At 38.8% G+C, this 25,309-nt stretch overlaps 1 protein-coding gene across 15 annotated transcripts in view; it reads right to left on the reverse strand.

Annotated features, from left to right (window-relative positions):
• Window positions 1-25,309, reverse strand: part of Large1 (LARGE xylosyl- and glucuronyltransferase 1) — a 520,809-nt gene that overhangs the window by 393,133 nt on the left and 102,367 nt on the right. For 6 of the 15 annotated variants that reach the window (XM_027410533.2, XM_027410536.2, XM_035442500.1 and 3 more), the window contains one exon: window positions 7,098-7,244. The exons of 8 other annotated variants lie outside the window; for them this stretch is intronic. The gene's annotated coding sequence lies outside the window, so the exon portion shown is untranslated. The remainder of the gene's footprint in view (window positions 1-7,097; window positions 7,245-25,309) is intronic. One more of the 15 variants, XM_035442497.1, reaches the window with a different exon arrangement.

Genomic DNA, 25,309 nt, shown 5'->3' on the forward strand with positions numbered 1-25,309 from the left:
GAACTGGGATTGACATTGTAAAACAATTACAATTACAATTACAATAGTTGTAAAAAAAAGATTGTAAAATAATCTTTCTAATTCAAATAAAAAATAAAAATGACTATAAAATTTAAAAAAAGAAGACATGGTAAAAATTTATGAGATTTAAAAAAAAAAGAAAGAAAGAAAAGTAATGAAAAAAATGGCCCCAAACCTTAAGAATAAATTTAGGAACCCAAATTGATCAAACTGATATCCTAAGTGTTTGTCATAATTGGAAGATCAGGACCACTATTCGCTGTCCTGATAACTGGCTAAATCCTGCCTGCCTCTTATACCATGTCATCCCTGCATAGTCAATATACAATCCCATGATGCTTAGTACACCCATCATGTTGCATAAGCACCACCTTTGGTTCCAAACATGATTCACCAATTCAAGACCCCTCAACTATTTCATACTTCTCTATGTTCTAACTTCATTTCTGTTGTTACGATAAAACAGCCTGACAAAATGCAATTTGGAGAGGAAGGGTTTTATTGGCTTACAATTCAAAGTCACAGTCAATCACTGAGTAGAAGTCAGGGTGGGAACTCAAGCAGCTAATCACATCCACAGTCAAAAGTGAAGAGTGAACAAACTTCCTGTTTGTTCTGCTGTCACCTCGCTTTCTTTTCCCAGCTATACTTCAGAACCATGTGCCCAGGGAATGACACCACCCACAATGGGATTGGTCTTCCCATATCAATTAACAGTCAAGACAACCTCCCATAGACATATCCACAGAACAAACTGATCTAGGAAATTTTTCATTTAGGCTCCTTCCAGGTAATTATAAGTTGCAGCAGGCTGACATTTAAAAGTAACCAATACACTCGAATCAATGGATTTATCAATTCATAATATTTCATACAGGGGTATAAATATTATCTTTTGTGACTAGCTTCATTCACAGAAAATGGTGTTTTTGGACACCCATACATGTTATAGTATATACCGGCACAGCATTCTCTTTCTGGCTTTAATATATATATATATATATATATATATATATATATATATATATAATATATATAATATCCCCATCACTTTCTTACTTACATTGAACAGTACTACTATACTACTATAAACATCTGCCAACAACCACATGCTTTAAAAATTATCAAACTCAAAAGCCCTTCATTCTATATACACCCAAGTTTGTCTTCAATGACAATGATGAATTAAATTTCTAGAATCTGTTACAAAGGGAATGCAACCAACAGTAGCCATGTGCTGCCTATTATACACTTGGCTGTGACTCTTTGGCAATATTCACAATTTCATTTCATCTTCCCACAACTCCCAGGATTAGTATATCTTTATCCAATTGTACAGATGAGAAAAATCAGTTCATTGTGGCTTAAAAGACAACCTACACCTAAAGTGGTAGAGAACCAGGATTGAGAATGGTAGAAATGCCTATGCACTGCATCTGCACTACAGTATAAATTAATCAAGGCACAGTTTGCTTTTTCATTTTCTCACAGGTAGATTCACTTCCAGGGTACAGGCAAACACTTCTTAAACACTTTACCACACCCTACCCCTTTTTATCCAAGAAATTTTATATGACCACAGGTAAACAAATAATAAAAAGGTACATAAAATAATCATTTCCTGGCAATACATCATAAATAAATTTATTTCAAAATAATTCTTTGGTATATATTAATTTCATTAAAGGTAAAAGATTTGCATAGTAAGGAGATATATGCTTGCTTTCATTGTTAAGTCTTGGTTGAATATCTGATAATGCAGGATATATAGAATCTTCTATGCTTTTCAGAATTAATTCACATTTTGATTTTATAATTATCAATGCTAAGAATATTTGCTTCAGAAAAATATATACCATAAAAATAACATAAGCATGTTTAGGGCCATTTTGGAAACCAAAGCAAATTGTTGTCTACTCTCAAGTCAAGACTATATATATAATTTTTTATGTGTACAGGTGTTTTACCTACAGATATACATGTGCACTGTGTGTGTACAGTACCTGCAAAGGCTAGAATAGTGTGGAGGATCTCCTGGAACTGGAGTTACAAAGGTTCTAAGGACAGTGTGTGAGTACTGGGAAGTGAATCTGGGTCCACTCCAAGAACAACAAATGCTCTTATTTGCTGACTCTCTACCCCACCTTAAATGATTTTTAATGAAACTCGTCAGCAAGCAGCCATTTTTAAAAAAAAATCAAACATTCTAGTACAATATAATGTAAAGATATACTAATTTGATATTTACATACAATGACAATAAAAGTAGGAACACATTAAGTCTTTTTTTCCTTTTTTATTGTTTCCTGTTTCTGTTTATATATATGTTGTGTATATATTCTGGGATGCATTTGTGTGCACATCTGCAGAAAACAGAGATTAACCTCAAGAATCATTTCTCAGATGCCATCCACTTTGTTTATTCAGACAGGGTTTCTCACTAACATAGAGCCCACTGAATAGACCAGGACCTAGGGAACTACCTATCTATTTCTCCTCAGGTCTAGGATTATAGAAATATGCTACCATGCCAGAATTTTTGCATAGATGCTGGGTGCTGAACTCAGGTCTTCATATTGGCATGGTATGAACTTTACCTACTGAGCCATCTCCCCAGATCCTTCAAAATCTTTGTTTTCTATTAGGAAACCAGTATGCTTCAATGTCTGCACGTGTTTCTAACAGAAAACTGTGTATGTGCAATAAACCACTAATTTATAGTGGACAACAGTCTCTGGTCAATTTCTGCTATGGAGTTTCAGGCAGATTCACTCGAGCTATATGATGTGACAGTACACTCAATGCACACCATGTTATACTCCATGATGTGACAGCACACTGAGTGCACACTGCATGTTACGTTCAGAGTCCACACAGAAATCACACAGTGTGACATGGAACAACACTATCAGAAATACCTCAGGTATGTCATACATTTCAATTCATTTTTAGTTTGTTCAGCATTTGGAAACTTTGCTGTTTCCATTTCTTTTATAAACCCCACATTTTATAAACCCACACATGGAGTCACAACCCTCTATCTAAGAAGCTGTGGCACAAAACACTTCATGGGTTGTTGTGTTACTTTGCCTACATTGCTAATAAAAAAAAAAAAAAGTACCATGAAGTGAGAGGCTTGGAAAACAGAAGTTTATCTCATAGTTCTATAGGCTAGATGCTCAAGATCACAGTGTAAGTAAGGCATTCCCCTCCACAGGTTCGAGGGGATGCTGCGCTCCAGGCCTCTCTCCAGCTGCTGGTAGTTTCCTGGCATTCTGTATCTGTATCTCTTTCATACTAGACAAAACATCAAGTGTAACCCAGTATCACCTCATCTTAAATAATTACATCTTCATACATATAATATGAAGACTGTAGTCAATTATTGAATTAAAAAATATGAATTACTGAATTCAATAAACACAGTTCTATTTCTCAATAAAATAGAATTCTTAGTCTTGGGGGGGTGACTTTACTTGCACCATCATGCTAGCAAGAAGAAAGGAAACTACAATGAAAGAGGAGAGAGGGAAGAGGGTGATGATGAGAGAGGGGAAGAGGGAGCTAGAGGTAAGAAAAGGAGGAGATGGAGATTTAAACTCCATGAAGTCACCTGATGATGGAGGACAGAACTGACATGGGCAGCTGGAGAGTAGACAAGGGGCTCAGAAAAGTTACCCAAATTACCTCTAATATCCCAAAGGAAAAGGAAAGACAAAGTCTTCTGGCTAGGTACTCATTATCTTTAATAGGAAGCTCTAAACTCCAACATCTCCATCAGAGCAACTGCTTTCCCTCAGACTCCATCCAGACATATAAGCCACTCCTCTGCAGAGCCAATCAGGACTTAAAACCCTTATAGACTCTTCTCAACTCTGAGCAAGAGCTATCTGCCAACCTCTCCCACTACCTTCAAAGTCAGAGATGAAGCCTCAATCACCCTGGTTTCCATAGAAAAATCAAACTATTAGTGATATCTCACTCATGACATATAGCTAGATAAGCACAGTCCAAAGATTCATTAATAACTGCTAGCCCATTGGTTGTAGGACTGTTAGGAGACCCCAAGAACTGTGATAAGACACAAAGCTGTCTCCATAAGAGAAATCCAGCTAAATGGTCTTCATTCTTTTTTTAAGCTACAAGTCTGTGGTTATACAAATATAAATAGATCATAAGTATAAAGATTATACAAAAGAGCACAATATTCTTCACATTGTGATAATTAAAAATAAAGAAGTAATCCTACACAACCAGTTCTTTACCAAATACCCATAGGTACACATATACACACAGGCACATTTTCTTTTAAAATAGCACCACAATCTCATCTCCTTGATACAAAACCAATAGCCTTACTAGATCATTGTATTAAAAATATTGTTTCTAATTAAAACATTTGGTATAGGCTTTTGTTAAGTATTATTAGCTGAAATCCAGTAGCTTTAGCAGCCTTGCATAGAAAAAAATAAACTATTTTGCTATCTCCTTACATAAGGTCCTTCTAAGGGAAACGAGTCTACTAATATTAACTAATAGACTTCATTTTAAGTAGAAATATTCTTATGTATGGCCACATTTATTCAAGTTTTAAGTCAGTATCACAGACTGCGAAACTGCAATTCTTATACTCAGCATTGGTTGATTGGTTGTAGGTTTGTCATCCAAAAGTGCTACTTCCCTCTCAGTGGTTGGAAATCTTTTCTTATATATCAAGAGGTATTCCTTCTGAAACTGTCTCAGCTTTCTTCTTTTCTCCTTTAGAGACAAGCTTTTACTTCTAAATGTTCTTCATTCTTACCACTCAATTCATAATCTTGCTATCTACCTTTAAGAATCAATAAATGATTTGCTTGCCAATAAATCTATCTTCCTTTATGTGCTGTTTGAATCCCCTGACCACTTGATAAGAGCAAGATAAGGTAAACAGCTCCTCTTGCAGAATTTCCTTTTCAAATCTATAATTTTATACTGGTACATTCTAGGAACTAGCAAAGGAAAATCAGAAAATACAATGAAGAATCAAGAGACCCAGGTTGAAACATCAAAGGTGCTTCTAACTGGAATCACATGGGACAAGTCACTGAACAATTTACATGAGCAAATGTTAAGGAGTCAGCCAGGGGAGCCATAATTCACCTAACAGAGCATAGGCATCCAAGTCCTTCCCATGTGTCAAGTGATTAGCATTAACGTGACTTGAAAAACTGTCTCATTAGTCTTCAGGGATTCCTGGCTAAAACAGTCCTACTGTTTTATACAAACACATGGAACACCCTCAAAAGTGAATATACATAGTATAGGCATTATTTATTGGAATACTCATATAGAACACTGAAATTAAATATAGAAAGCAATGCAAGCTATGAAGATAAGAGCAAGCAGACAGTGATGTAAATAAACACTGAAAGCAACTGGACATAGAAATAGAAGACTGCAAGACAACTGTGCCAGCTCTAAAAGTGAGTTAGGAGACCTTCTCCTATCCAAAATCACTTATGTGGGTAGCAAAACAGACTCACAAAGAAATGTCCTGATCAATTAAGTTATCCAGAGTACAAATGTGAAATGAACCTAGAATCTAAGTACTTGGTTTCTTCTACTGCTATTTCTGTTTTGTGAGCAAATCAAGTCATATTTATAAACAACATGGGAGGCAATACATCTTTTTAATATATATTTTTATTAATTCTTTGAGAATTTTATTTACTATATTTGAAAGCATTCATTAAAGATCAAAAGAAAAAAGATGGTTTCAAGAGACTGTAAGTCCATATCGGAGAAAAGGAGGAAACCAGTGGAAGGGAAGATGAGAGCTGCCAGAAGAGGGTGTGATTAAAGCATATATTCACATGAATGAAAATATCATAGTGAGACACATAGTTTTGAATAATCAATATATGCTAATATAAAATTAAAGAACACTATAAACATACTATTTTTAATATTGTACTCAGAAACCACAGAACTATGACTAGGGAGATGGCTCAGTCAGTATGGGGACCTGAGTTTGATCCCCAAAACCATGCAGAAAAGCCCAGCATAGTAATATATCTTTGTGATACCAATGCTGGGGAAGCAGAGACAAGTGGATCCCTATGGCTCATTGGCCAGTCACTGTAGCTGGATTGATGAGTCCCTAAACCCACTGAGAAATATTCTCTAAAACACCAAACAAACAATAACAGTGATGGCTCCGGAGGACCATCTGAGATTGATTACATATAGTACACACATACACATACACATACACACACACACACACACACACACACACACACACACACACACGGGGGGGGGGGGAGAGACCAAAAAGCTAGAACAGAGGGGACAAGAGTGTAAACTCAGGATATGACTGCTGAACTTTAATTCTACAAGGGTCAGTTTGTAGAGTGAGAAATGGCAGTCAGCAAAGGATCTGCCACATTCTTGCTTCAATTTGAGTAAGCAAATGTTGAAGACAAAGATCCCCAACACAGTAATCTACTTTTTTAAAATACTCTTCAGCGTTTAAGTACCCTAGTTCATGACTCAATAGTACACTGAAAGGCTAAACTGCATGCACCATTCTACCCTCTAGGAAATCTGTTCTTCTGCTTCAAGACATAGTTGTTATTAATAACCACAAAATGAATTTTTGGTCATAGATACATGTATGCAGACTATTTACAAGTATGCAATGTATTCTATATATCCATATACTACAAGTATATACTATGCATAATATATACAGTATGTGTCTGCATAAAAAGAAACACATACACAATCATGTTACCCATTTCTTTCAGGAATTAGAAAAATCGATGTATGCACAGAATCAGGCTATAAAGGGACTCCCAAAGCACACATCATGAAACCTTTGTTTCATGAAGAAAATTATCGAAATATTTTATAAAAGTACCTTTGGGATATGTGTATATAGTATGTACAAATCACCCAAAAATAAATGCCCTTCCTCCTTAGACTCTAACCCCACAAAGGAGACTTCATTATTTATATGCAGATATTCCACTCTAAAATCTGGTTCCACACCCTTCAGATAAGAGATATAGAACCTGTGATTGGTAGAGCTCTACCTGAAGGTTAAGGCTGTCCCCGGTGAAGCCAGAACTTTCCATTCTCTACAGTGGTGATTTGCCAGCATCTAAAGCACACCCTGGGTGAAATGCTGATAACCTCGACAATGGGTACCCAAGATGTGCAGAAACCAGTTCCATCAGCTTCTAGTAAATCAAACAAAAAGAAATGAACATCAACAACAGCATGTTTACTGATCACAGGGACAACTGGATTGGGAGGGATGACAATCTGTTCCTTTCTTCAAATACTTTAAGGCCCTCTGTCAAAGAAAATCAGTTTGTCTGCCAGATGACATCTCAATTTCCCAAACTCATTAGCAGCTGATGCACAGAAAGGGTTACCTGGTGTTTAATAATTTTGACCTGAGTCTTGTCAAAGCCACTTAAAAAGAAAAACTGCCAGTTGTTGAATGAAAGAAAGAAAGAAAGAAAGAAAGGAGAGAGAGAGAGAGAGAGAGAGAGAGAGAGAGAGAGAGAAAGGCTAATCTAATTTGTGCACTAACTCCAAGCAAACAAGGAGTCAATAACTAGAAACATGTTATAGACAGTCTAATAATCAGTAATAATCAGTACAGATGACAAAAGAAGTTAAACACTGAAGAGACTTCACAAACTGTTCAAATGTGCCCTGTTGGAAACCACAGGCAGTAATATAGTGCCTGGAAACCAAGTACTTAATATAGTTAAGTACGTCCCCCCCCAAAAAATAACAGATTTTAAATTATAGAACTCAGGTTCAGTAAGCAGGTAATGAGATGGTCTTCAAGAAGGCCCAATGTCTGGGAAGGCAGGGGTGTAACGATAACTCTTTCCACCAGCTGCCTGAGTTCTGTCGCCTCTTTAGGGCCCCCAAATAACATACAGAAACTTTTATTGTTTACAATGCTGCTAGCCAATGACTAGGATTTCTTATTTGCTAGCTCTGTCTTAAGTATAAACCATAACCATTAATCTATGTATTTTTATGAGGACTTCTATCGAGGACGCCAGCCTCATGTATGCTTTCTTCCCATGATCATATGGCAACTCACTCTCTTTAGTACATTTCCCAGAACCCTCCTTGACTCCTAATCCCACCATTCTTGCTTCCCTATTGGCCAACAGTGCTTTATTTATTAACCAATAAGACAAACATATACATAGAAGGACTTCCCCTATCACAGGGGAATCAACTGCTAGGGAGTAGTGAAGGTAGACTTTCAGGCACTAACAAGTCCCATGTTAGGAAACCACTAATCTACATTTCTGTTATATTGCTTTTATGATGCAAGAGAACACTAAGACTAAAATTCAAATTATTAATTAATAAAGTAATAGTTGAGTAATTCTCTCCTTATCATTCCCATTGCAGCCATGGGAGTAATGTTTACTATCCCCCCCCCCCACAACAGAGAGTTCTATTTTGAGGAATTCCTTATATTTCTTGGTGGTCACAACCTTTGGCATTCCATCTCAGATTAGGTCTCACCCCATTGAGGCTATCTGGGAATGGCAATGGAAAGTAGAGAAGAATCACAAAGAGCCCTAGAGTCTGACTCTTTCCCTACTGCCTCAGAAGGCATCTTCTAGATCTTTATCTCCTTTATCAGAGTAAAGTCATCCTCTGGGTCTCACTAAGCTCAATTCCCACATCAAGAAAGTTTGAAATCTTATCCAGTGCCAAAGATCTCTCCTCCTACACCACAGCTTGACCTTTTCTGTTGGGTTACCCATCTGTCATCCATTTTTGCTTCTACAGGATGAATCAGCAGGATATCAGCCTTCTATTTCAAATGAATAAATGGTACACTTCACTTTCCATTAGTGGCTACTAGTATCTTCTACTTGACTTTAAACAGGAATTACAGATCTTTAAAACTTTTTATTTTACTGGTCAACCTAATCAAGAAACTGGGAAAATGCTAGAAGAGCAAGGATAAGAAATGGTTAGATTGGTGATCTTAATCCTAGCAAGACACTAAGCAGGTGAGTTTCCTGGTTCCTACACTATCCCTGAAGACAGGTAAAGTTGACATGCAAAAACTTTTTTTCCTGAATGTCTTTTCATTTCCAGACTTTCAAATTTCTGCTGTGACCCTGTTATAAAATAATGCACATTTTAAAACTACATAAGAATAACTACAAAGAATTTCCTTCCTCTGATGGCTGAGAGGCCAGCATGTGACTGATCCAGACTCCCTGAATGTGGGTGTCAGTAAGGAGGCCTAATCTATGGGGCCTTGGGTAGTAGATCAGTATTTATCCTTGGCACAGGAATGGACTTTGGGAGCACCTTCCACATGGAGGGATGCTCTCTCAGCCTGGACACATGGGGGAAGACCTAGGCCCTGCCTGGGATGATAGGAGAGACTTTGGAGATTCCCTCATGGAGGTCCTCAACCTCCCTGCAGAGCTGAGGGGGGATGGGATAGGGCTTCAGGAGGGGTTGGGGGAGGAGGGAGGGAGAGGGAGTTGGGATTGATATGTGAGGCAACCTTGTTACTAATTTAAATAATTTTTTTAAAAAGACACTGAAAAAAGAATTTGGGAAGGTGGAAGGAGAGGAGAACTCACGTACCAGCCATCTTAACTATCTAGAAGGCTCAGTCTTTAGCTACAAACATAGTGCCCTTAGCCAGAACTGCTCTCAGAATTGAGAAGCAATGAAAGTCAGAGGAGTCAGTTAAGACACAGATCAGAATTCCAATTCCAAATGGCTTTGGGCAAATTCATAAACTCTCTAGTTTTATCTTCTGCCCACCAACCACAGACCCGACTGCCCAATGTAGAACAACTCTGAGAGCAACTGGTAACGCTAACTACATAAAATGAAGCCAAAATATACAAGAAGCTGGCCACAGACAACACAACTCCCTGTCTGCCTCAAGGTGGCATGGGTCTCTGAGTCAACTAACAACCTTTGCTCATCCTAGTCTGAGAGAATTGTTTTTTTACAAGGTTTGGAGTCTTTGCAAACTGCATAATCTGACAGAAACCACTTACACCTAAACCTCAATTTCTTCACCTAAAAAGTAGATAAGCAACAGAGCCAAATTACAGGGCTGCTAAAAACTCATCAAAGAATGACGGCCTCAGCAGTTGGTATAGAATACAATACATGGTGTACCATCAGTATTTTCCCCTATCCATCAGCCACAATTAGCAAGGCTACATAGTACATTTCCATTTAGAGTTAACCGATTTGATCACCACAGTAACCACAGCTACATATGCATTAAATGAATTGCTTATATAGAGTTTTTGTTTTATGTTGTTTTTTTTTCTATTTTTCTTTTATTAAAAAGGTTTCCTTTCATACAATATACTTTGATTATGGTTTTCCCTCCCCTAACTCCTCCCAGATACTTCCCCAAATTACCTCTCATCCAAAACCACACCCTTTCTTTCTCTCTCCTTAGAAAACAGGCATCTAAAAAACAATAATGAACTAAAACAAAAACAAACAAACCAGAATAGGACAAAACAATCAAAAGTAAAAGAATCAGAGAAAAGGTACAAGAAACATATAGATGCAGAGACTCACACATTCACACACAGAGAAATTCCATAAAAACACAAAACCAGAAACCATACCAAAGGACCTGTACAGGTTTAAATAACAAACAAATAAAAAGCCCTGGCAAAGAATTATGACACAAAAAAAATGACACTGGGTTTGTTTTGCATTATCCATCTACTGCTGGGCATGGGGCCTGCCCTTAACAGTGGTTTGTATACCCAGTGAGACTCCATTGGAGAAACCTAAATTTTCATTTACAAGAATTTATCAATTGGAGATCGCTTCTGGGTTAGGGGTGGAGGCCTGTGTCTACTTCTCCTCTCAGTGCTGGAGCACCATCTGGCACAGTCCCTGTGCACAAGACCACACACATTCTTTGGGAATTTATATGTGCATCAGTACCTACTGTACTTAGAAGGCCTTATGTTCTTGGTATTCTCCATATCCTCTAGCTCTTGAATTCTTTCTGCCTACCCTTCTACAGGATTCTTTAAACTACGGCAGGACAGGGGAAGATTTGATAGAGATAGCCCATTAGGAATGAGTATTCCATGGTCTCTTCTTCTCTGCACATTGTCTGGCTTTGAGTCTCTGTATTTGTTTCCATCTACTGCATGAGGAAGCTTCTCTAATGAAGGCTGAGCAAGGCACTGGATTACAGCAGCCCTTTAGCATAACAGTATTTGGTTTGCTCCTAGGTCCCTGGTCTATGTAATCTCAGGTTCTTGGCTACCAGAGTAGATGGGTTCCATATCATAGAGTGGTCCTTAAATCTGGTCAAACACTGGCTGTTTACTGCCACAAGATTGGTGCAAATATTGCAATAGTGAATCTTTCAGGCAGGTCACCTTTGTAGCTCAAAGGATTTGTAGCTGCATTGGTACTTATCATTTCTCCTTTGGTATTGTGTATAGAACCATCCAGCACCATGAACATTAGTTAATAGGAATGAAGGCTTTAAGTAGGCACCAAGTCAACTTCTTGTTCATTGAGTTGTATAGGTATTATCTTCAGCAACAGGTCCTTACCATCAGTTTATGAATAGTAACCAACAGCCTTAGCTATTTGAGGGGGTCCCATAGGGTCCCTTTGGCCAACAATTCAATTTGATATGTCATTCCCAGAACTGGAGACTTCATTTGGGAATGAAAGATGTCTTCATCACCGTTGTTATTTGGCAATTCCATTTAGATCTTTTTCATACATGTGTGTTTTAGGAAGCTTCTACTACATTAGATTTCTTTCTTTTTATATAAAACATCATTATTTATTGATTCTTTGGGAATTTCACATTTTGCACCCTAATACCACTCACTTCCTAGTCTCTTCATAGTCTCCCCCCACAAAAATCAATTAAAAAACAAGACAAACAAAAAACTACCTTGATCCTCCAACTTTCCAACACTTCTTCATTCATCCTAGTGGCATTGGGAGCTGGGGTGTTTGACACAGCATATCCTTTCATTCTAACAGCCCCACCCGCAAAATGTTCATTGCAATGAGTCATGGGTCTGGTTCAAGCCCACTGACACACCATCATCACTAGACCCTCATTGAAACTCTTCTTGGATATCTTGCCCATATTAGATTTCTACACAACACTTCAAATGGCCCTTAGTTTTAGCTGCCACTCCCAATGTTTTCTCTCCCAGTGGCCTCTTACTTCTCTCTCCTGTTTAAAAAGACTAGGAGGAAGGGATCTCCCTAGGAAGGAGAAGTAGGATACATAGCTATGGATGGACTGGTGTGGGGAGCTGAAACAGGACTTAATACTTAATATGAAGTTTTTGAAATTTTAAAGAACAGTTTCAATGAGAAAAAAAAAACAAAAACAAAAACAAAAACCTCATGTTACAGGTAACATTTTACAAGGCTGAAGAGAACTTTGATGACGTGGAGAGGTTGGATGTTGCATGCCCTGAGCCAAATTTACAACTATTTGAGCTATCCTTACACCCTTTAATAGACATTCCTTGTCCACCTCTGTGTCTTTACTCTAAAATACTTGTAACTAACAGGTAAAACCCTTTGATGTACTAATAGGCCACCAAAAGATAAGAATGCCACCAGAGAACATCTGAGACTTATAGTGGAGAATTCCCTGTGTGCTATAACCTACCTACCTGATGATTCTATCAATTCATTACAGAGCCCTGATTTATTACTTTCTTTCTTTTATTAATAAAACTTCATAAAATTTCTGGCATGCTGGAAACAGGATTTGGAGTTAGTGAATCTGTGTTCTTGGGGCATAGTTACTAATATCTAACTCTAGAATAAACCCTCTCTTCCCCTCTTTGAGGTGAGAATTGTGTTTTATTGTGGCTAAGTTTTATGAGAGAGAGAGAGAGAGAGAGAGAGAGAGAGAGAGAGAGAGAGAGAGAGAGAAGGTGGGGGAGAGAGGGAGAGAGGGAGAGAGAGAGGGGTAGTGGCTAAAATACAGACACTGGAGGAACAGATTGTTTGCATTCAAATTCTCACTCTGCTCTTTCTTGGCTATTTGACAATGTCAATCAGTTACAATCTCTGGGCATTCATTTCTTCTTGTATAAAATAAGACAATAACTATATATAACGCACAAGGATTTTTGTGAATTTAGTAACTTAATACATATAGACAAGAATATATTCTGTTGCAATGAGACAAAAGTATTCATTTGTATATACATGTACAAGAATGAACTATTTATAATTCACTAAGAGTTGGGTAGCTTCAATCATGACTAGAATGTTGAAGGGCAAGCATTCAGAAGATCAGAAGAAGTGAAGGTAAGATAGAAAGAACCCTGGAAACCAGGACCTCTTCTAACCTTAATCCATCTCTTCCAGAGGACACCAGGCATGCAGACTAAAGAAACTGATGTCTCTAGAGCCACTTAAAGTTCCAGACTGCAGGGGAAGGGGAAAGTGGGAAGCATTTAAAAAAAAGAGGGGGGGGGGATACAATAAGAACTCATGTAAGAAAGCAAAATAAGCCTATAAAATATAAATCAAAGGCATCAAGAAGTCAGTGACACTGGGTGTTGGTGGCGCACGCCTTTAATCACAGCACTCAGGAGGCAGAGGCAGGTGGATCTCTGAGTTTGAGGCCAGCCTGGTCTCCAGAGCAAGTCCCAGGATGGGCGCCAAAGCTACACAGAGAAACCCTGTCTCGAAAAACCAAAAAACAAACAAAAAAGAAGTCAGTGACATTGGTTTTGGGGTGAAATCATAACTGCAAAGTAACATAATCATAGAAACGGGAGAAAGAAAACAGAAAAGTCCCTCTTGCAGAAGAACCTGGAAAATGCCAAGAAAACAGACACATGGGAGAGGAGGGTACATTCTCCCATCAAGAAGATGAGAAGCAGTTTTGAGACTCAGCTCACAAGGGCAGTGATTAAAGGCAGTGGAGTCTACAAAAAGCACAGAGACAGAAGTGAAAGTGGATGTGGGAGTGGATGGATCAACAGTTAACGGAGTTCTAAGTAAGCCCCAAATAAGAAAGGAGAGAACAAGAACATTAGGGCCCTTGCAGCCATGTCATCCATAGCCACCAAGCCTGCTATCCTCACAAAACTCACAGTTCTGCCTTTTTTTTTCCCTAGGCCCAAGTGACATTAGAGAGTACAGTATTACTGTCAGCTTTCTTACCAATGAACAGTCTCTGACTTCCTCTTCCAAAAAGACAACATTACCTGGTAGTCAGTTTTCTAGAAACTGCATGACCCTGTGGTTAAAGTAAACCTATACCATCAGTACTATCAAAGTCTCCAGCCTTCACCACTGATTCAGGGGGCTGTATCTGAACTGTTCCAATTAAGATCAGAGCTAAAGATGACTAGCAGTTGAGAAGCACACTGGAGAGAAAAAAAAGCCTAGGAAACTGCCCAATATAAAGGAAAACTTTGTCCGGCCCTACCTGAGATCAGTTCCACTGCTGCAGATCCCAATTAAAACAAACTTCCAATAAATTCCATAAATGACATAAGCCAGTCTGCTCCTGACCAACCTAAGATATATTCTGACACCAGGACTCCAGGTCCTGGACCTTCTCTTCTCATGATTTGTTCTACCAAAAAAAACCTGATGAGCTAGGTTTGGTGGCTAACTCCCAAGGCAGAGACAATTAACCTGAGTTGGAGACTAGCCTAAGCTACAGTGAGAGACACCATCTCAAAAAAGAGAAAAAGAAATCTAAAACAAGTTAAACTGATGAGTGCTGTTCTACTTTCCTCGTTTACAATCACAACTCTGGAAAAGCCACCAACACCCTATTCTAACTTCTATTTATTTAATATGTTTACCTACAAAATAGGGTCTATACACTCAATTTTAATCCTTCATGTGTTGCATTACTTACATAAAACTTTATTTAAAAAGGATCAAATACTTGGAAATGTCTGAAATTTAGTTCAAAGTTACATATAACAGTCACACTGCACTGACCTCAAAATGAACCTGTATATCTTTAAAAATCAGGGCTGGAGAGATGACTTAGTGATTATGAGCACTAGCTATTCTTCCACAGGACCTAAGTTTAATTCCCAGCACCCACATGACAGTTCACAACCATCTGTAACTCCACATCTGATGCTTTCTTCTGACCACCAAGAGCACCAGGCATGTATGTAGTACATACAAGCAGTCAAATTACTCATACACATAAAATAATAATTAAAGGGAGTGGGAGTGAAAAGGAACACAGTGATATTACAAAAGCCTCACTAGTTTGCAAGGGAGAACTGATAGGAGTACCCCAAAAATATTCAACAGGTATCAATCAACAAATAACAAACAAAAGATGCCAAACTCCCTGCTTTCCTCCATTCTCTACAGACACACCTGGCTTTTCTCCCCCATTAAGGTATGTTCCATACAGACTTTACTGCTACAACACAAGCTGTGGGAGCATCACATGTTTTTTGAAGGTCTAATCTCAAGGAGTGTTGGAACCCAGACCCCATGGGGTCTCTAATAGTCGTTTTCCAGCATAATCACAGGTACCTTCTGTTTTCCTGACCTCACCCCACTGGGATCAATATCCTGTTGTGAACCCTTTGACCCGCGGTTTTTGTAAATTTGTGTATAAGGCTGCTCCACAATAAAGGTGAGAGACATTCTCTCAGAAACGACCAGGAGTCTTCATCCAAATCTCCAGGCTTTCACCCAATACTCGGACTTAGTGATGGCTAAGAGCAGCCACAAAGGAGATGACATAATCATTCAAATCTCTACCACTCTAATCTGCTTCACACAGCAAATAACTAGGCAGACATACCACCTCTTCTTTAGCAATTTACCCGAGGAGGATGTTTGGGTCGGTTCCAATTTTAAGTTATTACAAATAGAAGAGGTATAAACAGGTATTTATGTGAACATAAATTTCTGTCTTCCAGGATAAATATCCAGTACTAAAACTGCTATATCATATGGCAAATAAACTTAAATACTCATCATAAAAATGTCCAATGTGGAAGCTAGGTTTTTGCATCTGCTCAAAACATGCTATTACTCTGCATTCTCACCAGTACTTTCATCTGTAAGAATTCTATAAGGGTCAAGAGAGCGCTTTACAGATATAATATTTGTATTTCTCATGTTCCCTGACCATTTTTAAACATGCTTGTTTGCAAACTACAGACTTCCTCTCCTGATTTTCCTTTTACCCATTATCTAACTGCATTGTTTTGTTGCTCAATGTTGAACTAGGAGAGATGTTTACACATTCTAAAAAGGACTCTGCTATCAAGTATGTGACATATCACTTCTAGCTAGTTGTACATTGTTTTCACCATCTTAACAGAATCAAACCAATGTAATAAACTAAGTTCAATATGTCAATTTTTTATGAACTGTACTTTTGTTATGTTCCTTTTTTAAAAAAAGTATTAGTAAAGATACATGGAGAAATAACTTCACACATACCCTGTAACTAATACAAGTTTCTGTGTATTCATTTGGGCCCTGACTCGGGCGGGCGGTTTGTGTAAAGTGCACATATGGCGGTGGGGCTCAGGCGGTTTTTGGCAGAAAGATTTATCATAACAGAATGGTGTCAATGAGCGGGATGACCCCATGCCCCTAGGTTTCCAGAGAAAGAGGGAAACCTGCCGCCTGCCACAGCCTGCCCTGTCGGGCCGTTGAGAGGCATTGGAGCAGCTTCCATGTGCTCACTCCGTCCCAGTGCTCTTAGGCATTGTACTCGGCACTTCTGAGAAGATAAAGACAGATCCAGATAAAGAAAAACCTCTAAAGGTTTACACTACATTTAAAAATATATGTAGGCTTGTGAGAGAAAAAGTAACAGGAGGAAATAGAGTAAATGGTTGTGGTGGCCAATGCCGGTAGGATTTGCTGAAGGAAGCAGAGACAGGGGTTGTATTTTAAATGGGAAAATGACAACAGTACCCATGTGCTATGCAGTATCCAATATACAGGGTTCCCTACTGTTATCATTCTAATCACTTGTGAAAGAAATGTCTTTTGTTGCTCAGCATACCTGAGGGGAAGCATAAGAGGAAACCCCTGATAATTAAAAATTAGCTTTGGAAATAAGGAATGACTTGGTAGGGGGAATGAATAATGGATTCTCCAAACACATGAGTCAGGCCAATATTCTCAAACAAGTCAACAACAAAGGCATTTAACCTTACATTAAAGCCAAATCCAAAGGGAATAATCTGGTTTATGCACCTTCCAATCAATGCACCTACAACTACAGCAAAGTCAGGACTACAAACTATGCTCCAGAGAGGACTCTGAACCATTTTTCCTTTTTTTGAAGGGGGTGGGGGGTGTCTTAGAAACCAATGAACATTCCAGACCTCTCAGGAGGTTGCCTCCTTCTTATTAGCACCTATAGGTGAATGAGGGTAATTGCCACTTGTCTTAAACATGGTTTAAGACAGCTGTATGAATGGGAAGTTGGGTAGGTGAGTGGGTAAACAGATAGATAACTATACGGATGGAAAGACAGGGAGAGGGATATACAGCCTAATGAAAACTAAGAATGGTGATGCCAGGAAAGAGAAATGCCTACTGATGCCATAAAGTAACTTCTGCAAATCAAACAGGCAACATAACTTCATCTTGCTCAACAATACCTCTATGTCACAGAAGCACAGAACTTCATTCTTCTGAACATTCTAGGAAATCTGCTGTCTTAACCTTACATCTTCTCTTTCAAATTTGAATACTTATTAGTCTAGGTGACAATCATCTCCTGAGCTTCCATAGTATCATATATTTAGGGGTGTCTTCCAGTTAATATTGAATGCATCTGATAGTGTAACATAGAATATGCAGCAAATTCTAGAGTTTTGGCAGCTTTACCAGTGCAATGTACATTGTTGAGATACAGTAAATGTTAATGGAATTCAAAGGTCTGCAAGGTGCTATGACTGATTGTTTAACAAAATAAAGCAGAGGGAAGATGTCAGAAGTTTGCAAGACCATCCTCAGGCTTTAAAATTCACTAAGAAAATTCAGACACATAGCATATAACTACTCATGGCTATGACTAATTATGGCAAAATGACAATAAGCAGGATCTGTTAGGTTAAGAGGAAAAGGGGTTTAGCCAAGAGTCCTCTCCAGTAAAGGCACACAAGAGTACTTAATTCCTCCAGAAGTCAATGATGATACATGTGAAAACATGTCTGTCACTAACACTCATGAGTAGACAGAGGACTGGACAATCAGGTCTCCTTTACCTGACATACGACAAATTTTCAGACTCCAGAAGTGAACTGCATAGGCACAGTATGCCAGTCATATGAGCTCTGAGAACAGTTCCAATTCCCAGAAAATGGCCTCAATCTTGTTCACACCTCTTCCAACGTGAGGAACACTATGCTATGTCTGAGGGACAACAGGATACACCCATATGGATTTAGGGCAGAACAGTACTGTGGGTATTCTTTTGCCCATTCCAATAATGTAGTCTTGGTTTACAGCAACTTTAGTTTCATCTTTATGAACCACTTTGGGAGCTTTTCATTTGTTCAACTTCTGAAGTCAGACCCTATCTTTGCCCTATATATCTTTGGTTCAAACTATGTGTCAATAATACAATAATGCATCACATTTTTCTTCATTAGTCTCCAGGCTCAGAGGTCATGGATTCTATACCCTGTCATTTCAAAAATGTGTTTTGGCACCTTCTGAATACCAGATTATGTGTTGGTCTCTTCCTTATGTCAGTCAGTTTTGCTAATTTAATGAAATACTTCATCTAATGTAAGAGAGAGGGTTTTTCTTGGCTTACATCTATGGTAGTTTTGGTATGTGATCAATTGGATTCACTGCTTTGGGTCTATGGTGGGTCAACAACCATCATGGAAAGCATGTGATAGAAGAAGCTACTTATCTCATGAAGTCCTGAAAATAAATGAGAAAAAGGCCAGAGTCCCAACAGTCCCATTCAAGAGCAGACTCCCAACTTATTCCCACTAGGTCCCATCGCCTGAAGTGCCCATCATCTCTCAATCATGGGCTAAAGGTCACTTGCCACATGGACCTCTGATAGACACTTATCCAAACCATAGCACTTGAGATACAAATAAGAAAAATATAATTACCAGACCTCAGGCTTCAGATCACTGCTGCTTTATACAAACAAAAACTTTATGACCACACACAGCCATAGTAACACTTCCCATAAAGCAACTCATATGTATTTGATCAAACTACCTTTATTTTCACCAGTGTGCAAAGCTAAAGATAAATGTTTAAATTTTTCACATCTCAGTTTAAGGGACTGACTCACAAAGTTAAGTCTCTGCTGTACAAACATGAATAATTGTGTTTGCATTCCAAGCACAGCAGCATATATCTTTAACCTTAGTACTAGTAGAGGAACAGAGATACGTAGATCTCATGGACTTGCTAGTCATCAAGTCTAACTGAACTAGCAAGCTCTGGCTCAATGAGAGAGAGACTGCATCTCAATAGAATAAAGTAAAGAGCTATAGGGAAAGATTTGTTTTTTTAATTAATTTATTTTTTACATTCAAATTCCAGTTCCCCCTCTCTCCTTCCCTCCCCCTACCTCCCATCTGCTCCTTGGAGAGGGAAAGACCTCCTCAAGGAAGTCTACTAAGTCTGCCCCATCATCGCATTTAAGCAAGACCAAGGCACCTCTCCATCCCCCCACAGCCCTGTGTCTAGGATGGGCAAGGTGTCTCTCCATATAGAATGGACTCCACTAAGTCAATTTGAGCATTGGTGTGAGATATTGGACCCACTGTCAATGGCCTCATATATTGCCCCAGTCACACCATTGTCACCTATATTAAGAGAGTCTAGTTCAGTCTTATGCAGGTTCCCCATTTGTCAAACCTGAGACAGTGGTCACTCACTAGCTCAGGTCAGCTGTTGCTATGGGTTTCCCCATCATGGTCTTGACTCCTTTCTTCATATTATCACTCATCACTCACTTCAACTGTACTCCAGGAAATTGTCCCATTGGTTACTTGTGAATTTCTTTGCTTCCATCTGTTTCTGGAAGAGGGTTCTAGCTGCTCTGGGGTGGTGGATTGTAGGCTGAGTATCTTTTACTTTATGCCTGGTATTCACTTATAAGTGAGTACATACTATATTTGTCTTTCTGGTTTTGGGTTACCTCACTCAGGATGTTTTTTTTTTCTAGTTCTGTCCATTTGCCTGTGTATTTTAGGATGTCATTGTTTCTTACCACTGAGAAGTACTCCATTGTGTAAATATACCACATTTTCTTTATCTGTTCTTCAGTTGAAGGGCATTCTAAATTGTTTCCAAGATCTGGCTATTACAAATAATATTCTATGAACATAGTTGAGTAAATGTCCTTGTGGTGTGAATGCAACAGTAGTATTGCATGATCTTGAGGTAGGTTGATCCCTAATTTTTTGAGAAATCACCATGCTGATTTCCACAGCAGTGTTCCCCTATCTCCACATCCTCTCCAACATAAGCTGTCATTGGTGTTTTGTTTTTTTTTAATCTCAGGGTAGTTTTGATTTGCATTTCCCTCATAACTAAGGATGCTGAGCATTCCTTAAGTGTCTTTCCACCATTTGAGATTTTTCTGTTGAGAATTCTGTTTAGATCTGTACCCCATTTTTAATTGGATTATTTGGTAGTTTGATTTCTAGTTTCTTGAATTCTTTGTATATTTTGGAGATCAACCTCTGTCAGATGTGGGTTAGTGAAGATATTTTCCCGTTCTGTAGGGAGCTGTCTTGGTGAATGTGTTCTTTGTTTTACAGAAGCTTCTCAGTTTCAGGAGGTTCCCATTTATTAATTGTTGCTCTCGGTGTCTGTGCTACTGGTGTTCTATTTAGGAAGTGGTCTCCTGTGCCTATGGGTTCAAATGTATTTTCCACTTCATCTTCTTTGAGGTTCAGTGTAGATGGATTTATATTGAGGTTTTTGATCCATTTGGACTTGAGTTTTGTGCATGGCGATAGATATGGATCTATTTACTTTCTTCTTCATATTGACAGCCAGTTATACCAACATCATTTGTTGAATGTATTTTCTTTTTTCCATTTTATATTTTTAGCTTCATTGTCAAAAATTAGGTATTCATAGGTGGTGGGTTGATATCGGGGTCTTTGATTTGATTCCATTGGTCCACTTGTCTGTTTTTATGCCAATACCAAGCCTTTTTCATTACTATAACTCTACAGTAGAGCTTGAAGTCAAAAATAGTGATGCCCCCCAGATGATCCTTTATTGTACAGGATTGTTTTGGCTATCCTGGGTTTTTGTTTTTCCATATGAAATTGAGTATTGTTCTTAAAAAGGTTTTTGAAGTCGACCTCTGAACTACACACACACACACACACACACACACACACACACACACACACACACACACGCTTGCGCACATGGAAGTACACAAACACACAAGCACACACAATTTTTAAAAGTAATTAAGCTAACCCTATTGTTCTGCACATCACTTGGTTTTTATTTCTCAATATACATACAGAATCCAGTCAAATTCAGAATAACCCTTTCTACATGTACACTTCCCACTACTGATTTCAACCCCACAATCTATATCATTCACCCTTACTTTGCTCCAGAGCTGCTGGCTTATGTACAGTTTTCCAGCCCATTACATTCATTAAAGTGTCTAAAAATCACCACTAACTCAGTAAGACTAAAACCAAACTCCTAATATCTTTTTGCAAGCCATTTACTCTGGGAGATGGACATTAGAAGGATATTAGAAGAACATTAGCAATCTTCCTCATTAAAGTAAATGTGATGGTGATGTCTCCCTGACCCTAGCCCCAAGCCAACTTCTAGCATCTCAAACGGCAAACCAGATTCCCTTTTGACTCCTTTCTTTTTGTTTTAGTCTCCACATTCCAGTATCAACAAACCCTGCTGAATTTACCTGAAAGCATGCTGGTGCTCTGATGATTTCCCACTGTATTTACTTATTTATTTACGTACTTATTTAGCAGTTCGTTCGTTCGTTCATTCATTCATTCATTCATTCATTCATTCATTCATTTTGCCAGTGTCCTTTTGGTCCAAAGTAATATCATTTCCTGCCTGAGTTACTATCCTATCCTTGATGTGTAATGGATGTCACATATTCAACAATCCCTTCTCAAATTATTAGGCAATAAAAATTGTTTTGAAAATGTAAGCAACAGTCCTCTCCTCTGTTTGCCCTCCACACATCTTCTAATGCCTTTCCCTGAGGACATTCAAAGTGAAAATCTCCTCCATAATTTTTTTCTTCCCTAGGCTCTTAGCAGCATGAATATGTGGGGGATGAGCATTCTATCCTGTAGGAGTAGTTGAAACCCAGTGGTCATACCCTTTCCAGAAGTTCTACAATCAAAAGGCTGTACACTGCTGAGGTTTATTTCCAGTATTTGGACAAAAGTGCCTCAGAGCTGGGAGCAACAATGTTTCTTTTTATCTCCACTTACCCCCAAACTGACTCTACTCACACAGTCAATACTTTAGGTCTTAAGAGCCTCCTTTCAGGTCTCATGTATTGTCCCAGTCACATCTTTTTGCCTGGTGGTACAGGAGAGTAACCCCAGCTTACACTAGAGGATCAAATCTTCAAGATCTGCCTGGATAGCAGAGCAGGGTCAAGGCTAGCTTGGGTAAATTAGTAAGACTATATTAGAATAAAAAGCAAAAAAATGATTTGGATATATAGCTTAATGGTAGAGAGTTTGTCTAGCATGTAAAGGGGCCTAGATTCAATTCCTAGAACTGGAAAGAAAAACCAAAAGTCCAATATGTGCTTAGCATGACCCATTCTCTGCACTTCCAAATGTTTTCACTGTCAATATCAACTTGAGCCCCTATCTCCCTTCACTAGAATGTTTTGCTATTTTAAAAATAATTAATGTGAAAGTCCCAGAAAATAAAGTCTGTTAAAAAGCACAGACACATAGTGTCTACACAATGCTGTGTAGCCATATCCATTCAATTCCAAATTTGTCTACTGACCCAAAATAAAACCACCAAACAGATGCTATCTATTCTCTCTTGCATTCACCCCCAGCCTCCAGGGAGAAAAAAAATCAGCTTCTGTACATTCCCTTATTCCAAATGGATCTTACAAATGAGATCAGACAATACACAGCCTTTGTGTCGGCATCCTTTCACAGTCCCTTACTTGAATTTAGATTATGACCATAGTCTATCTTCATTCATCACTGCAATTCCAGTGTCTAAGAACAATGCCTGACCAAAATGAACACTGGGCGTGTGGGTGGGTGTATGAGAGGGTACGTAGATGGATGAATGTTATATGCATCAATGAATAGAATGAAAAATTAATGTTGGATGAATTGATGGATGTATATAGGCAATACATTACTTAGAACAAAAAAAGAAAAACAAGAAAACACAGAAAGGACTTGTGTAAGGTTCACTTGGGGAGCTGAGAGAACCAGACAGGGAATCCCATGGCAGAGGTGGCCAAGGTAAACTGTGCTACAGAACTATGATAGTCCAGTAACACCAGGCAATTGGGCTACAGGGCACCCTGCATCTTAAAATTCAATCTGCACACTTCAAAGGCTACACTAGCAAAAACTTCAGCAGCAACACCTCTTCAAACAGTTACCTATGGGAAGAACACAAATAGCTCCTTGAACACATTCCAGGAACATGACTGGAACATTATATAAAAATTGCCTGCAGTGCAACATCTCCTAACTATACACTCTTTGAAAACAGAACAAGAGCTTATTTAGCTACAAGCCCAGCATCCAGGGCAGTAGCCAAGTTTGAGCAGGTTGTCAGGACAGATAGCTGAGCTTCTCAGATGGAAACAATGAGAATCAGCACTGACTATTTCTTCCTCGTGCTTTCAAACATGTGACATCCAGAAAAGCTTGATTGGCAGCTGGCTATAGAAACTCTAAAAAGCCCTTCGAGACAGTATGCCTGAACACAAACCCTAGCAGTGACCCCTCAGTTCCATTAAGAATTCAGAAAACATTGGCATTCACAACCAGGCATTCATATCTTTCAAAAGACTAATTTTAAAGCAGTCTTCATGTCATAGAAAGTAATGAGAAGATGCAAATTTCCCATCTATACCATGCCCTTATTTGTACATGACCTGGCCCATTTTCAACAACTCCCACCCAAGAAACATGTGGACTACTGTGTCTCTCTTTACCACAGTGATCTGGAGTATTCCTGACAGCAGGTGCCTGACTATGCTGCACCCACAAAAGCAACATGGAGCATGGCTACAGGTAACCTGAGATGACCTGAAGAGGGAAATGCTTGATGGGCAGCTTGTATAGTTGCAATGTCTATCTATGCACCATGACATAGCCTCCATACTAATCCACACACATGGTTATCATGTAAGTGGAAGATGGAAAAACTTGGGGTCCAGAAAGTCATGCATACCACTGAGCCATTCTCTTTGTGGAAGGAATCTTCCAGGCTTCCAAAGTCAGTCAAAGGGCTATTATCATACTAACTATGGCAAGGTCTGGTTTATTGTGACTGGTATTACTGTATTTCTTACAAATAGCTCATTAAGGCAATTATCAGTCACTAGCACTGAGCATCAGTACAATCACATACATTAATAAAGCATAATTTAGCTGAGCAAGTAAAGACATACATGGGCTAGGATCCCATTTGGGGTACTCATGGCCCCAGCTGAAAAGAATCTCTGCTGTGTGATAGTTAGGACTGCTGTAGAGCCCACTCATCTCCACAGGTCTGGGGGGGACACTTGCCAGACATTTCAACAACACTCACAAAGCCTGAGTCTTGAAGGATGAATAGGTATTTGATGACTAGAAGCTTCTAGGCCTTACAAGGTATAAAATAACTACCACATCACAGAAAAATATGCAGGGATGAGACATGGGAAGAACCATGGCTTGGCAATAGTGATAGCAAGCAGGGCTTGGGAAGGAAGCTGGGGCCAGATGTTATGTTGAGTTATTTGGGTCCTTTCTAGAAGCAAGGGGGTGGGGTTAACCATAAGGTTGACAGGGTGATACCAGAACCTGCTTCATGCTTTACAAAACCACAACAATGGGAGAACTATGGTTGAGAAGCCAAAGAAGGAAACCATCCCCAATCTTCCATGCCACCACTGATGACTGACAGAGACAGAAAAGGTCACAGGAGATGTCAGGCAGAAAAGGTCTCACCAATTAAAGAAAGTAGAAAAATTACAAAAAGAAGGTGATCTGAGATTTTTTACCTAAGGCACAAAAGGATATCG

Source organism: Cricetulus griseus, chromosome 3, assembly GCF_003668045.3.
Source record: "Cricetulus griseus strain 17A/GY chromosome 3, alternate assembly CriGri-PICRH-1.0, whole genome shotgun sequence".
Lineage (NCBI taxonomy): Eukaryota > Metazoa > Chordata > Mammalia > Rodentia > Cricetidae > Cricetulus > Cricetulus griseus.